Here is a 16,983-nt window from a genome sequence, read left to right as displayed (position 1 = left end):
CTCTGAAATACAATGCAAAAAAGTACAAGAAAAGTTAAAGGGTGATAGGATTTTTCTTTGTATCTTCTGTTAAGTGAACAAAGACTAAAGCTATTTTTGATGGTTTGTTAAGTGTTTGGCAGCTTTTTCAGTCCTCATTTGCCCTACTAATCCACCATTCCCTCTTCCATTGACAAAGTAATGAATGATTTTTTCAGTTTATGCCATGTAAGATAACAGAATGCAAAGGAATGTATCCAGCTGATGACGTTACCCATGCATCAGAGTAGTGGAAGAAAAAATATGCCAATATTTTATTAGCCTAATAGTAATGTAACATCTAATTATACTCTGTAGAGTTGTATGTAAAATTTCCTTATTTCTGTGAGCTTTGTGAAATCATATTTCTTTTGTTTTGTTTGCTCTTACAGATGGCAGCAAAATTACATTCCTTTGATTGAAAAGTGCATTGTAAGTAACTCTTTTTATTCCTCCTCTCAAATTAGGTTTCACATTTTATTTTATTTTCCCCAAATTGCTAAAATTTCATTTCTTTGCTGTTTCTATAGACAAAAATGGGTTCCAGTACTACTTCCTTGAAAACTGGTGCACAATTGCTCTGTAAGAGCCCATGAGACATCTGGCATGTGGCTACAGATAGAATCCCCAGGAAAAATTTCTTTTGCCATAGGCAAGAATAGCTTATGTGAGGCTTAGGCCAACAGGTCAAGAAATATAAATGCAGAAACATGCTAAACATACCACCTGACATCAGGCTCTGCCTGGACATTCTGTATTCTATTGGATGATCTGTAGAGCCCACAACAGAATGAATACTGGAGAGCAGAACTGGGGTAGAGCAGCACATAGTCTAATTCCTGATTACCCATTTTTCTGCATATGCATCTAGGACTTCATCTGTATATACAGTGCCTGGAGCTAAATCCAAGCAGAAGCATAGGACTGACTTGAAGCTTCGCTATCTTTATGCATTTCAGATAATACAGATGTGTTTTGTGTGTGTGTGTGTATATATATATATATATATGTATGTATATATACGCTTGTAAAACAACATACAGTAAAATAATTAGTTGTTCAATGATACTAAAAAACTGTGCTAAACACACTGGTTTATTATTCACACTACTATTATACATGCAACGCCAAAATAAATTCAGGCTGGAACATGTCAAGTAAATGGGTGACACTTTTTCTAACTTGTCTAACTGCCATTAATTTAGTTAGTATTCATTGTAATTACACTGATCATAATGAATTCATTTAGTATTAATGTGAACGTTATACATCTTTTTAGGAACTCCATTGTAATTCAGCAATAATTAATGTACATATTAAATAAGTGTTACTACTCAACACTATTATAAAGCCATGTTGTTTCATTTGAAAAGCTTTAGAGCAGGTTGTGTTTGATCTGATTGGTATTCTGATTGTTGCCAAGAGGTATTTTGCAATGGCAAAGGGCAATTCACATTGGGAGACTCTTGTTAACTTTTCACAGAGATTCCATGTTTGCACTTGTCTCCTGATCCACGTATAATTTAGCATGTGAAGCAAGATTCTGCATGGCCATGATAGTGCAAAAAGCATCTAACAATCCTCAAAAAATAATAATAATAATAAAAAAACCTGACTCTTCATACTTTATCCAATAAAGGAGGTGTCTGTTTATAAGTGAAGTAATTCAACACCTGTATTTTATGATCATTCTTCCCTTATATCCTCCAAGAGGAACCCCAAACTGAGGAACAAGTATTTCCCATATATCACTCATCAAGAAAACCTAGCTGCCTGGACAGCGTCCATGCCTGGGTCACAGAGCTGCACAAAAATAATGAGTAGTAAACATGTAGCAAAATAACTGCCAAGAGTCATCTGGCTATGCATCCTGTCTCTGGGCAGTGATAAGTGTATTTCTAGAAAACAGGAAGAATAAGAATTACATGATACTTCTCCAGACACTCTCCCAGCCTCCAACAGTTTTAGCTGAAGAAATTCCATCAGATCAAGGTTGTTTATAAGAGATTAGGATTTTGTTGGTTTTCTCTTCCACAAATCTATTCCCATAAACCTGTGTAAACTTCACAGGTGTCCTTTGACTGTAAGTTGAACAGGTCTGCTTCACTCTTCAATGTGTGCATAAAGAACCAGTCTTTAATACAGTTTTGTCTAGCTTCACATGAATCTGCATCGTATTAGATTGTTTTGAACTGGAAGAACAGTAAGCAGTCAATGTCTATCCATTCCGTCTATGCCACCACTGATTTGTGAGCATCAACTATATCCCTCCTAGGAGATCTTGTCAAGAGAAGTATACTACTCTTCTACTTGTAAGCTAGATGGTGGGTTTCAAAGTGTGACAGGTTCTTAAGGTTTATATCATTTCAGAATGATTTCTCCTGCATTTCTTCTCAGTTTCTTACTGACTACTGATGTTGAACTCTTATGGAACTATTGGCTCATTTCTGCATGGTACTTAAAAACTCCAAGCCACAGTGTTGTAGGCAATGTATGAACATATGTTTTTTGTTGTGTTTTTTTTTTTTTTTTTTCTTCCACCTTGGGTATCACTTTACATTTATTTACATGGTGTTTAATCTGCTATTGTATTGCCTTGTCACTCAGTCTTGTAAGTTGTTTCTGAAATTCTTACTGTCTGTCTCTGTCCTTGCTTCCCCAACAACTCCGTGACAAGAAACATATCTCTCCAACTTTCATTCCCTTTCCCAGGCATTTATGAACGTTGAACCAGCACTTGAATGTTGATCCAACACTGGACTTTGCAAAAGTCCTGTGGCAATGTTTCTTGTTTGCAGGAACTGGACAATTATTCCTACTCTCTAGCCTTAAAGCCATCTCTTCCACATGCCTTCATTTGTACCCCCTTATTGTTGATTTTTAATAGCCTTTGTTGAGAAACTTTAGCAAACACCTTTCGCCAATCCAAGGTAAACTCCAAATGAGTAACTCCAGCCAACCAAATCACTTGCATTCATATGTCTGTTCAACAAAACGAAGTATTTCTGTAGGTCTCCAAAGCAGATATTGCCTTTACAAACGCCAAATTGCCTTTACTCTTGCTAAGTACATTATATTTATTAAAGATCCACTCTTGAGATCTTTATAGTTTATACTAACTTGCTTAATATGCACATCAATCTCAAAGACTGTGTTTTTTTACATCTTGGATTGAACTTCTTATTTATATGTATTTGCACTGTATTTTACATCCTCTTGCTCACCGTACCTTTGCAATTCTAGGTGAGGAGAATGCACCACCACAAGTCAATAAGCTGTTCCACCTGTGAATTGTCTAACAACTCTTCAGAGAACACTACCTTATTCTAATGATTTGTTACTATTCCTTCAAGCGGATATTCCCACAGAGAGTTATTAGGATACATTATTACACAGCAAGCAATCTTTACCTGCAGTTTTACAAAATACGTCAATGTAATGCTAATTAATACAAAGTCCACTAATCTATGAACTTCTGACTTCTCTTCTGTTGATATATTTGACCTTGGGCAAATCACTTAACCTCTGTGTTTCTTTATTGTTTCCTTTCTTAAAATGGGAAGAATGGAATTAGTGTTCCCTTTAAAACTGCTGAGCTTTATAGATTATATGTATGCTAGATATTCTTAGTTAATTTTCACACTGAATTGAATTAAGTTTTGGAATAGAATAGTGGATAAAATAGAATACCTTTTAACAGTTATGAAATTGTTATTAATATGAGAGGTAGAGTGGGAAACTAATTGGAACTGCCCTAAATTTAGAAGCAGTTCTTGGTTACTTCAGGAAAAATAAAAGAGAAAATATATATATATATATTTTGGTACAGTAGATGCTAAATCTCCCTACTTTCTTTTTTAAATGTCCTTTTTATGATTAATGCATTTGTAAGGCATTTGTTCTGCTCCTTAGTCTTTATTGTGTTTTTAAGTTGCATAAATGTATACACAGAAGTTCAAGATTAATTTCATCTATATCATATATATTAATTACTGAGAAATAATGGAAATAAATTCCAGGGTGGCGATATGACAGATTAAAGTAGACCGGCTTGCTCACTGGAGGTATTGCTTCTTATTGAGCTAAGCATTTGCCACTTGTGAAATGTTAATGAAATTTTTGTCCTCTTCTTTCATGAAAATCTTCTCTGTCTTGTTAGCGTTGAAGTGTCCTTCTCCCTTTCTCAGGCAAAATTCATCCATCCAGTCACTTGCTTCCTGCTTCTATGTAGATGAGACCAAAGCATTAAACTAAAAAAGTGCACTTTTCTTCAGCCATACTTAGGGCTCTTTGGAAGGCTACTACCAATTATTTCTTACAGCCTAGTGATACTTAGCTGAGCACAGTCTTGTCCACCTTAATATTGCTGCATACTATGCCAATAGAAATCTTCTTTTTCCTTTTTCCCTTTTCCTTTTCATTTTCCTTTCTTTGTTTTTTTTTGTTTGTTTGTTTGTTTGTTTGTTTGTTTTTTTTTTTTTTTTTTTTTTTTTCCCTGTCTTTTTTTAATGGTTATTAGTTACTCGTACTGATTTATGATCCTGTGTGCAGAGATACTGAGCTACTGAACTCCAACAGCTTTGGTGGAAATGAAAGCAAGATGCCGATTCAAAATACTTGCAGAAGCAACACCAATAGTTACTAATGCACACAGATGGTTAATGTTGTCTGTTTTGTTGTGTGTGTTTTTTGTGTTTTTTTTTGATGATATATTTCCTTTTTTTTTAAACAACAAAAAGTAAAACTATGATCACTATTTTGCCCTTTGTTGTGAAGTATTAATTCTGTGTTTCTAATTGTCTACAGAGCTGGCAAAAATGTTTAAAAAGTTCAATGGCAAATTCAATGAAATGGCATTTCAATTCAGTCTGGAAAAAAAAATTCAGTCTTTAGGAACAATGTTATTATTTGTGTTTGGCATGTACTTTGGGGACATACTAAATGAGATTTTTAATGTCTGCTTATTTGGCAATACCAGTCAAAGAACAGATTAGTCTCACTTCTACGCTCCTGGTTTGGACGAGTTTGGATAGACAGTAGGTTATTCCTTCTCTGTTTTTAATATATATTTTTTTAATATTTGCCATGCAATTTCCCATTTCTTCTTTGTCTTTTCCCTTTTTCTATTTCCCTTTTCTCTTCTTTCTTTGTTCCACATTCCGTGTTATATATTGCCCTGTTTCCAGACATCATCATTTTTGGATCTTAGTCCATATACACTTGTCTTATTGGTGGTTTTTTTCTTCCAGATTCTTTATGATTTTTTAAGGCCTTCAGTCATGTTCCCCTTTCAGTTAATATTTCAGTTAGATTAGTCTCTCAGTAGTATAGCTTGTTCTTGTTCTTGAACATGAAAGAAAGCTGGAGAAATGACCATGGAGGAGTACTCATGAAGAGTTTTCTTACTGAAGTATATGAAATCAGCTATGAATCCAAATAAACACTGTCTTTAAACTATGGTTTGCTTAAATCAACTGAATTCAAAGGAATTTGAATTCAGAGATACTACATATTCTGGCTTGCATCCCAGCAAGAGGGATCAGATCACAAGTTGCACATTGTGTACCTGGTGCTCAAGGACTTGAGGGTTCTGTCCCATCCCTTTCACTTAAGCTTTGCTTTTCAAGATTAGCATTTAGATCTATCTAAGTAGAGGAATTAAGAAATAAGTGCCTGAAGACATGTGGTCTAACAGATACATAATACACTGTATTGTTGCCCAGAGTCACTTTTTATAGTGTTGTGGAAGTTCTCAGAAAAATAGTATTTACAATGGAAACCTTTAACAGTGTTTTACCATGGTTGCTAGCAGGCACTGATATAATGCTAATGTGACAGCTAAGATTTTAGTGAGAGACACTTTTATTTCCCTGATAAGAGAAGTGTTATACATACTGAAAACCAGACGGATTTTTCTGGCCAGTGTCTCCTCATGTTTGTGCCAGTAGGGATTTGCTGACTACTCAAATTATCTTTCACAGGTTAGCACATGTCTATCTTATACAGAAATGTTTATCTTTCCTTCCTGACATTTCTCTAAATGGTCGTTGTTTTTTTTTTTTTTTTTTTTTTTAAAAAAAAAAAGGAAAGCAGACGTTGTTGTTGTTATTAAGTGGCTACCTAATGTTCACCCCAGAAAACTGCTAGACTTTTATTTTATAATGCAAGACATCAATTCAGGATTAGCTTGCCTTCTAGCAAATCAAATTTATTTCTTACAAAATACATTCCTAATTTGCAATAGTCCCTTCTCTGGGGGAGAAAAAAAAACAAAACCTCTAGATAGCATTTATAAGGTTAGAAAAATATGCTGATGCATTAAAATAAGCTCCATTGTATTTTAACTTTGATTGTGGATGAAACTTGCTTTATTTTTGATCTGTCATAGCAAGGGTCATTTCTACATCTGTGTAAACTACAAATCATATTTCATAATTTCCTCTGGTTTCTCAGAAAATGTTAATATACCACACAAGATTGATATAATAGTGTATCCTTATCCATATTTTCAAATCTCTGTGCCACCCTAATCTTTTTCATTTGGTATGTAATTTCATGTTCTTGAAATATTTAAACTCATTTTATACCTTTGTCAAATTTTTTAGCATTGTTGTAGGAATTTCACGTCATGATAATTGTACTTTAGGGATAGTCTCAGATGTAGAATCTGGGCAGAGGACAGGCAGTACATCTGATGCACTTGAGAAGAAGCAGAGTGGATTTCCTTCTTGATCTGTGTGCTAGAAAAGTGATGTGTTTGGCCCAAAGCAGAAATTACTTAGAGTAAACTACCTAGGGTAATTTCTGGTCTGTGGGGCAAAGTTTTCAGGTCTCCTCTGTTTTTCACACTAAACTTTAATTCCTTAATTCAGTAAGATGAACATCTGAAACTCATTTTATTATATGCTGGTACTTCCAGCAATTATATTAACATGTTTCTACCAAAAATGATCAGTTAACTCTGGTATTTAGATGTCAAAGAGTATTCAGTTATAGGCCAACAGAAATGTATGCAACATTATAGTTAAATATCCCTAGATATTTGCAGACAGAGCAATGCATTATTATTAATTACTATTAATTTATTAATGAAAGTCTCTTAAGAGAGAGTATGTACAGTTGTATAGTGTATTCAGCATTGTAGTAATAACAGACTATTGCCCTCTATTGCCTTCTAAGCGAGATTTCAGAGGATAGGAAGAAAAAGGATTAAATTTCATGACCATCACTGAAAATATTTTCTTCTGATAGGCAGCAAAGAAGCAGATAGGTTTAACAGATGAGGGAACTTCAGTTATACCTTATTAATCATATTCTATTCAGCCACTAAAGTCTGAGACTATTAAAGCAATAACTGAACACATAATAAAAGTAAAATTCCTTGTCTTGTAAATTTGAGGGCTTTTTTTCGTTATTACTTTTTTTTTTTTTTTTTTAACATACAGTTACATTAAAACTAGTGCAAAATGTGTAGGTATTTTTCTATGTAGAAAAAGCTGGTTAATTTGTTTGTTTTCTGGTGGGGGAGGATTCTAGATTCTGTTCATACATCTACTGCTGTTTAATGGAGATAAAAAAGACAAATGCAGTCTAAAGCTTGTTTCTTACAAAGTCAAATACATATATAATAGACTTCTGGTTTAAGTTGTTTTAGCCACAGGTAGAAATTTACCTGCTTCATCTTAATGAGTAAAGCTACTAGTGATGAAATAATATGTAGGATGTTCTTTTTTATATACAAATATAAAATACATATATACAAATATATGTATATATATCAATATACATATATATATATTGATATATATATTAATATACAAAATGCTTTCTTAATCTGTTTTCCCTCATGGTCTTGAACATAAATTGCTATACCAGAAGTTGCTGGAGTACGATCCACACCCAAATATTATTATTTTTTTTAAATGCCAGAAAATTTGCTATTGTTTCTAAAAATTAACCTGATTCACCCGTGCAATAGCAAAAAGCTTGGCGAAATTTTTGTTTTGACTGAGATATAATAATGTGCAATGCTGAGAAGCTGAGAGTACACCTTTACGGAGAGTTAGTTTTAAAGTTTTATTCAGCCTGTTCCCATTCACCTGCAAGGGATTATTTAAACATGATTAACTCAGTGCATACCCATCTGTATTTGTTTGGTTTTGTGTTTGTTTTTGTTTTTGTTTTTTTTTTCTAATGCCTAATTAGTTGTGAATAAACCTTGTGAATAAACCTTGACTTTAATATACAGTTTTAAAATTAACTCAAGTGACCCATGACTAAAAAAAAAAAAAAAAAAGGCAAATAATCTATATTATTATTATATTGCTCTTACTGCGGATGATTAAACACTGTTAGAAATGAGTGCCAGTCCCCTTACATTTGACAATTTACATGCATGTAAATTTGACAATTTACCAGGCAGGTAAAAGGGAAAATTTCAATATATCTAATAACCTCTTGCATGTTTGAGTTTAAACAGAAACACTGTACAAAAATGATGACCTTTTTACATAACTTGCATTACATATAAATTTGCTTTAGCAACCGTGTTAACCAATTTGCAGGACAAATGCTAGAACAATTACTAGGCCCATCTAATTCCATACACAGACTCATGTGGTTATATAATGTTATCTACAAGACAACTCCCGGCCTATCACTGACCTGAAAGTCTAATGCTCAGCAAGTTTCATTTGACCTTGGTTTTGATTTCCACATCTTTATCTCCTGTCCTTTCTTTGTCTTCATCTTTAGCAGTAAAGGTCATCTACAACAAATTGTTCCAGAGGCCAGTAGCAAATTAATTTTGTAAAGCATTGTCAGCACCTGCGCAAATCTCTGACAGTACAAAGCCTTGTAGGGATCCTTACAGTTCATCATTTCTGATCTAGATATCATAATCTGAAGTTCTGCAAAACACATTTCCTAGTTGGTATATCTTTCCACTCAGCTGTTTTGTCTGACTACAGGAAGCACCACTGATTTTGACATGTGATCAATTTATTTTAAACTTCTATTCAAAGTGAAACTTTGCATAAATGTAGACACTTGTATTTTGATCTCAAGCAGTTCCCAACTCAGGTGACAGTAACAAAACTTTTCAAGCATTGGGTCGTTACTGTAATTGCTCAGTGTTGTTGTCTCAGCACAGCACACATCATTTTTCAGATGCAAACAGGGAGGAAACCCACTATCCAGAGTCACTTTCAGCAGACTCTTAGACATAAAGTGAAAATAAAATTTGCAAGATCTGATGGGACAGGGAAAGACTATAAATATATTCAGTAACTTTGACAGAGCTGCTCAGTCTTCAAGTAAACAATTTCTAAAATAGCAATAACCTATATTCAACTCTGGGGTTAGAGGTAACCTATATTCATATTCAGGCTTTTTGCCTGTAATCCCTTCTCCTGAAAACCACTTTTAAAACTTACAAGGACCAAGGCAAGTGTGTCTCTCTACAGCACTCTGTAATGGCTTTCTGTCCAAATGCACTTGCTTTTCACTAGATTTGAAAGTGACCGAGTAGAAATTTTATCATTTTCTTCTACCAGTGCCTGAAGAAGAGCAATATGCCTATAGGGCATTACAGGACTGTTTCTCAGTGAGAAGCCATATTGGTGAGATTGTTAGCTTTACTGTGCCACAATATGATTGTGTGTCACCAGCGAATTAACTGCAGATGCAGCCCTGATCTGAAGAGTGCAGCTCACGCTACTACATGCAGCTGTGGTAAATACTGTGCTACTTAAAGAAAATTAAATGTATGCAAGTAGCAATTTCAAAAGCAACTGCTAGGAAAAAGGAGTAAAATCACAGATCCATTAAAATAAACAGGGAAAAACTCCTTCTGATTTCATCCTAGAGAGTCAGCTGATGCTGGACAGCACTGGTTTACACTGTCTCAGGATACATTTTTTTATAGTTCATTGTTGTTGTTGCTGCTATTTTTAGAACAGGTGAAGCTTTAATATCTTCCTATTTTTTAACACCTCTTAGCATTGTTACTTAAATATTCTGAAAAGTAGGTAGCATATTTTCTCCATTTATTTGCAAATAAATTAACAATCAATCCGAGTTTTGTTTTTCTCAGTTTTTCCCTTACTAACAAATCATATGTAACATTACAGAATGATAAAAGTAGTATTTAATACCAATATTTAGCTTTGCCAGTATTAAGAGTTGTGGTAAAACTAAGGCTATTTCCATACCAGTAGTTTCTATGCAGAATTACAGATTTTCAGATAAAATGTGTCAGACTGAGCTCTTCCTTGATAGAGATAAAGTTGTAGTGAATTCTGCAGCAGGGTTTCAAAAATTAAGGGAAGACTGACCAAAGAATTACCGTCATTAAAAAAAAAAAAAAAAAAAAAAAAGAATTGCAATATAGATATGTCTGTTGACACCTGCAGATACATATGTATGCGTGCATGAAGAGCAGTGCTCATCCGAAAGCATGTAGAACTCTGTCAGATTTGATCTTCTACAAAATCTCCAGCATCGTCTGATGCTTTGCGCAGCAATTATTTATTCCCATCCCCAAACTCCCAAACAGCCTGGTCCAGTCCACCTCTATATGAGCTCTGCCTCCAGTCCCTATTTATGCCTTGCTAATGTCGGACTACCCCAGCTAAGCTTTCATTCTGCTCACTCCAACCTCCCCCTCACTTCTGCCACTGCCAGGGTGTTCCACCTTTCCTTTTGTGTTTCTTGTCCCCTCCATGCACTAACATGAACAAACAGACCCCACAGCTGTCATGTGGAATCATTTCAGTTGGGAGGAGTGGGGACAAAGCCGTGCCTGCTTCCTGCGCTCACTAAGAAGGTGGCAGCTGGATAGCTGGGCAGATGTGCTGAAATTCACCAGATTGCTTTAGCTTCCTCTGCAACACGCTACAATCATCTATATTTTTAAATGCATATTAGAAACAGTATCTGTGTGGGAGAGTTTTCCTCTACTTATGAGAATCAAGAGGTCAGCTGTGAGGAGAGAAGAATTTTTCAGTATAAATAAACAAATGCCCAAAAAAATCTAATTAATTTCAATTTTACTTAAAATATTTGCTACCTGTTTTAGCCAGTCTTAATCAATCTATGGGTACAAAACATCTTTAATTATTTTTTCTTATTTCCCATTGCATCTTCGGATTTAAATCTATCCAGAAATAACCTTTATGTTTTCAGTACCCATGAATTCTTAAAATGTATCGTCAACAATATCAGATACGTATTGTGTTGGTGTAAAAAGGCTCAGTGTGTAATAAACATCACAACTCTTTCATGGGGACCACAGGAAAAGAAGAGGGCTGACTGCTACTGTACTTTATAATTTCCAAGCAGGATATAAACTCTAGTCCTGCAGAGTTGTTAAATCTCACTTATCTTGGTTATTATAGGGTATTAGAATAGTAGATGGCACTACATTCAGATATCCCCTGCAGGAAAATTCTCTTATTTCCACTAAAAAGTAAATACTTTGAAATCATAGATAAAAAATTCTTATTAGAATATTACATTTTTTTATTTTTTTTATAATATCCTCATGTAGTATACTTCTTATTTTGCTAAGAATTTTCATTCATATACAGTTGCTACTGATATTTTGTGTCTGTTGTCACAGGTGATCTGCTTGTTTCTTACCACTCATAAAAACCATCAAACACACAGAGAAGTCAATAGAGAATACAGAAAAGGTCTGAATCTGTAACTTATCTTTGCCTCTTTTTACCTTTTAAATTTACCTTGTAAATTTAACATTGCATACTAAATTTCACTCTAGACCCCTGCCCTTTAGCGTAATATAACTGAGAATTACCCAAGTGGGAGAAAACAAAGAATAATCCTTAATGTAAATGGGAATCTTCAGAAATGAACTAATAGCATTGTAATTAAACAACAAAAAAAAAACAAAACACAGCTATAACTGGAAAATTGTGGTAACCAGAACATATAGTTATCTTAAAGTTTGTTGTCAGTCAGGGCTGCTTCAATATATCTGCTTTTGTGTGTGTGTGTGTGTGTTTAAAATATTACGTACAGAAATGTTTGAGCCTGCAGAGTTTACTTGTTTCTCAGAAGAAAGGCTCTGCAGGAGAGAGTTTCTGTCCTGTGGAGCTTATAGACTCTGCAGGATCTTTTGCTCAGTGACCTTAGTTTATCCACAATTCATTTATGTGACTGAATCTTATGTCTCCCAGATAAACGAGTTTCAGATCATTAAGGTTGTACTGTCCTTGTTAGTAAGAATATATTATTGGCCAGAGGAATGCCATAATGTCTTTTTCCCAAAACACAAGGAAATAATAATTATGGAATTTGTTTTCAGGTTTGTTTACAACTTGCTTATGAGCTGCTTTTTGTCCTGTCTCAAGAATAAAAATACATTATGGAGGAGGTCTCCCATCTCTGGACACAATTTTATTTTATTTTTTAATTATTATTCTCTTTGATCTTAAAGAATTTGCAGGCTTTTATGCAACCCAGGGTAAAATTTGATGTCAACTAAAGCTTACTAAGAAAATAATAAAAGATACCAGCAATATCTATATCCATGTGCAATCGTAATGATATAGAAATAAAGACCACAAATAAAAGAGGAGATGTCTTCTATCTAGTGTACTGTATGACTGAAGTGTAAAGATACCAGACTGAAAAATATTGAAGAAAATAAATAGAAAGCTTCACGGCTTTGTGGCATTTAAAAATAAAATTAAAAAATAAAAATAAAAAATAAAAAAATATTTCCTTTTTAGAATCTTTGGCACATAATACAAAGACAGACAGTTAATATTTAAAATTCATGTTCACTCATTTTAATTACAAACACTGTTTAGTAAATTCTGAAAAGGAAATCATTCTATTGAAACATTCATTGTGTCAAAGATACATTAAGGAATCATCTTTAAGAGGTATTCTGATCAATAAGTTAATCTTGTAGAATATTACACAGTGGTAATTTCTGAAAATACTGTTTCTATAGAGTGAGATTTCTGATAAGTGTTCGTAGTGTAGCACACAGCCTGTATATTCTTTATAGTTCTGCAATTAGTAGTGTCTATCCATTAATATGTAACAGAATTTGTTTTACATCAATAATATCCTGTGCAGAGAACATAAATCAGGCTTTGCTTGATTACTCAACATCACATGTGGATTTGAATTCTGTAGTTGTCATTGTCGTGATGTTAGAATTAAAACTGAGATACTGATTCAGTCCTTATTGTGTTCTAAACTTTGCTTAATTTTCAGTATAGTGAGCAGCAAAGACAGAGATCTGCTTAAATAATCTAAGAGGTTTTTAAATTCACCCATTCTTGTAAAAAAAAGTTGGGGGAAAAACAATCATATGATGTTTGTGATGATCTCATGAAGGCAACACAGATATTCTCTGGGAGTATCTCATTAATACTGACTCATAACATTTTATGCATATTCTATTTTCCCAAGTCCAGAAGATTGTGTTCGGTGTGGGTATTCAAATTTAGTTCTTCAAATAAATGTTTAAATTTAGAATTATATGCATGAGAATTAATTTTGTGTACATAAATAACCATTTGCTTCTATCTGTAATGGTCATGCGTATCTAACACAGCTGGTTTGCCCCAAAATGCAAACTTTTGAGAAATACAACATTCTGAGATAAAGAAAAGCAAATGACTCTAAGAGAGAAATCTGTAAACTAAGACTTCGTTTTATGCTCCTAGTCTATTTAGATCTCAGGTTTCACTGTGTATTTGACTGCTACAGAAAAGCAAATTTTCAGAGGTACGATTGATTACCCTTGACTGAATGATCACTCCATTTTTCATCCACAAACATTTCTTTCTTGACTTGTCCTATTTCATGTCACTCAATCTTCGTTTTGAACAGTACTATATAATAGCAATTAGGGCATACGTGCTGCTACTGTATTTTCTAAACTTCTTATGTATTCACTATGAAAATTCTAATTTCTGGCTTTTCCTCACCTTTTCTTTTCTTTTTCCCTCCATTTCTTGTAATGTAGTTGCAAATACAATTTAATGTCAATCAGCTTTTGTTATTGTATTGTTTCACTTCTTCTCTTTCAAGAAAAAAACCTGACACTGAATTTAGAGTTGCCAGGAATTGTTCCTCGGTGGTTTGGTGATACAAAACAAGAGCAGGGGGAGGGAAACAACAGAGTAAGATTTGATAATGGGAGAATAATAGTCAGAAAGTGGATTGTCTCCTCATTTTCTGAGCTCATATTTTTTTCCTATCTTTGTCCAAGATTAACATTTTAATGTGTTTTATGTTAGTGCTGTTGCCCAGCAGATGCTTTTCTCTTTCCATTTCCAACTGCTATTTTCAGCTTCAAAAAGGTGAACTCTAGTCAAGTGCCAGTTTTTGGTATGCACATTAGTTCAGCAGACATGAAATACTTCGAGGCAGCACATCACTTTTCCACACGTTTGTGCCAAAATGTGCTAAGTTTCAAAGGGCAGCCTGGCCGGCTGTCTGTCATCTTACAGGAGCGCACTGCTCAGCCACAGCAATCAGACACCTGGCTGCTTACAACAGCACGACAGGGACTGCCCTGCAGACCCAGGACTGTCTCTTTACAACTACCTGAAAGAAAATGTGGGAGCTTGGGGTCAGCCTCTTCTTGCAGATAACTAGTGATAGACTAGAGGGAACGGCCTCAAGTTGCACCAGGGGAGACATTTCTTCTCAGAAAGAGTAGTCAGGCATCGGAATGGGTTGCCCAGGGTGGTGATGGTATATGTCCCTGTTTTGTTTTTGTTTGTTTGTTTGTTTTTTAAGGAAAGGTTGGACCTAGTGCTTAGGGACATAGTTTAGCGGGTGACATTGGGGATGGTTGGACCAGATGATCTCAGAGGTATTTTCCCAACTTTAAAGATTTTATGATTATGCTTTAAAGTAAAATATCTGGTTTGTGGTTTACTGTGCCTCCTGCTAAAACCTTTCAAGCCTGGAGTTAGTGAAAAGCTGTTAGGGACAATTATCCCCATGGCCGCCGTTATCCCCATGGCCGCCATTATCCCCTCAGCAGTGGGGGCCCTGCCAGGTGCCTCCAGCACCACCATTACAGGTGCAGGTAGCGCGTGCTCGTGCCTGATTGGCTGAAACCCTCGCAGCAAGTGGCCGTGCATAAGCAGTCAGCCCGTGCTTCTGGAAGGTTCTCCAGGCGGTGCCGTTACCTGGTGAGTGGGGCAGGGGCTGGCTGTGTGAGGGAGCGAGGGGTAGCTGGGCTTGTCGTGTGCCAGGCTACACCACCGCTGTCTGCCCCGTGTTCTGCACGCAGTCCTGCAACTCTTCCTGCAGGTTGGCTTGGTTCTGGTATTCCCAGTCTCAGTATGCATCCAATATGCTTCATCCCTGCAGGCAGGACAAGAGGAAGTTCTAGTACTTAACACAAACTCCACCCTTTTCCTTTAAGAGACAAATGATCGGGGTTAAAATTATACATATTTTCAAAGAGCTGTAATTAAAAGAAAACTCTTTATTTTTTCCTGGTGTTTCAACAACTTAGGTTTCATGATATGTTGAGTCAGCTACCTGGCTTTTCCTGCTGGTTGTGCTTAATCAGCAACATTGGCAAACCTGTGGGTCTTGCTAAAGCTTATAGCAGTACGTAGCTATCGGAGTGGCTTTTAATGTAGATTTAATCAAATTATTACGTGGTGAAGATTGTTGAAAACATTTCTGGGGTATAAATCTGAAAGTGATTGTTTTGTTCTTCAAAAAATAAAAGATGCAGCAAAAGTTCTTCTCTGCCATTCCTTTTGTGGCAGTTTCTCTCCAGTTTATTTTTCGTGTGAGCCTACAAAGACATAGGTTATTTAAAAGTTGAAAAAGGAAGGCTTGCTTAGTTAAGTTTGAAGAGAATTAGCATATTACAATGTTATATATGTTAAAAGAGTGGATATTGTCAATTATGAATACATGTGGGTTTTATTTACGTGTGTATACAAGTAAATTGAATAATGATGATTGTGAATAATGATGATTTTATTGTGTGTGTAAGGTACATCCTGCATTATGTACAACATAATAGTCAAATATTCTGTCATTGTTTATAGATGTTTTCAAGAATTGAAAAATAAGCATGTGTTTGTTGTTAACCTGTCAGCAAGCTACCATTATCTTGCAATAATAATAATAAAAAGCGAAGTATCTTTTTTTTTTTTTTTTCTTTTCTTTTTATGGTTAGAGATGATAAAGGTATCTTAAAACCTGTTGTGAGACTTGGGGCAGTCTCTTAATTTTCTTTGTTTCTCTATATTTCTAAATATTTACAGAAGCTAACAAAATATGTTTTATACCTCATATATCTGAGTGCGAATACACACATGAATGCATACTGAAGGGTCCTCAAGTAAGTCACAAATGCATTCTTAAAGTGAGCACTTTTGTCTTGCAACTTGAAACCAGAAAGATTTCCCTTTTAGTATCTATGGAGGAGTTTTTCCAGCTGGCTCTTTCTGTATGCTCAAGGTTTGGTGTATAAAATGTAACATCACAAACACTTCAGCTGGTGCCAGCTTCCCTATCTTACTGCGACAGAATCCTTCAATTTTTACTGTATCTTGCTGTTCATCTGTCTTTCCTTCATCCTTCACATTCAGTGACGTTGCTAAAGGCTTCTTTTTGGCCTTGTGCTGGCTGGGACAGTTATGTCCCATTTCAGCCTATATTGTGGGTGTCTGTGTTGTCTTAAGGTCCCATGGCCAAAATCATCCTGCTAGTGGTTCTAGCTTCAGACGGGGGGGGAGAGGGGAACTGAGCTTTCTGTACTAGTACCCACACAAGTCTCTTCTGATACCAGAACCAGATACCTGCAGTACTGTATGGATCTTTCAGGCCTTGTGACAACTCAGAAAGCTCCCTGAACTGTAGGAAAAGGAATGTTCCTGAGTAGATTTCACATTCTTTCTCTCCTTCTCTAGATTGTACTGTAAAACCTGAGTTTTCCAGGCAATC

General features: G+C 35.3%; 1 protein-coding gene across 25 annotated transcripts in view; it reads left to right on the top strand.

Annotated features, from left to right (window-relative positions):
* The window catches only part of TENM3 (teneurin transmembrane protein 3), a 1,327,252-nt gene that overhangs the window by 458,831 nt on the left and 851,438 nt on the right, over positions 1–16,983 (top strand). For 22 of the 25 annotated variants that reach the window (XM_038177882.2, XM_038177893.2, XM_038177890.2 and 19 more), the window contains exon 5: positions 411–450. The exons of the other annotated variants lie outside the window; for them this stretch is intronic. The gene's annotated coding sequence lies outside the window, so the exon portion shown is untranslated. The remainder of the gene's footprint in view (positions 1–410; positions 451–16,983) is intronic. 25 annotated transcript variants of the gene reach the window in all.

This window comes from Anas platyrhynchos, chromosome 4, assembly GCF_047663525.1.
Source record: "Anas platyrhynchos isolate ZD024472 breed Pekin duck chromosome 4, IASCAAS_PekinDuck_T2T, whole genome shotgun sequence".
Lineage (NCBI taxonomy): Eukaryota > Metazoa > Chordata > Aves > Anseriformes > Anatidae > Anas > Anas platyrhynchos.
The sequence above is the reverse complement of the archived record's forward strand: the minus strand, read 5'-3'. Positions and strand labels throughout refer to the sequence as shown.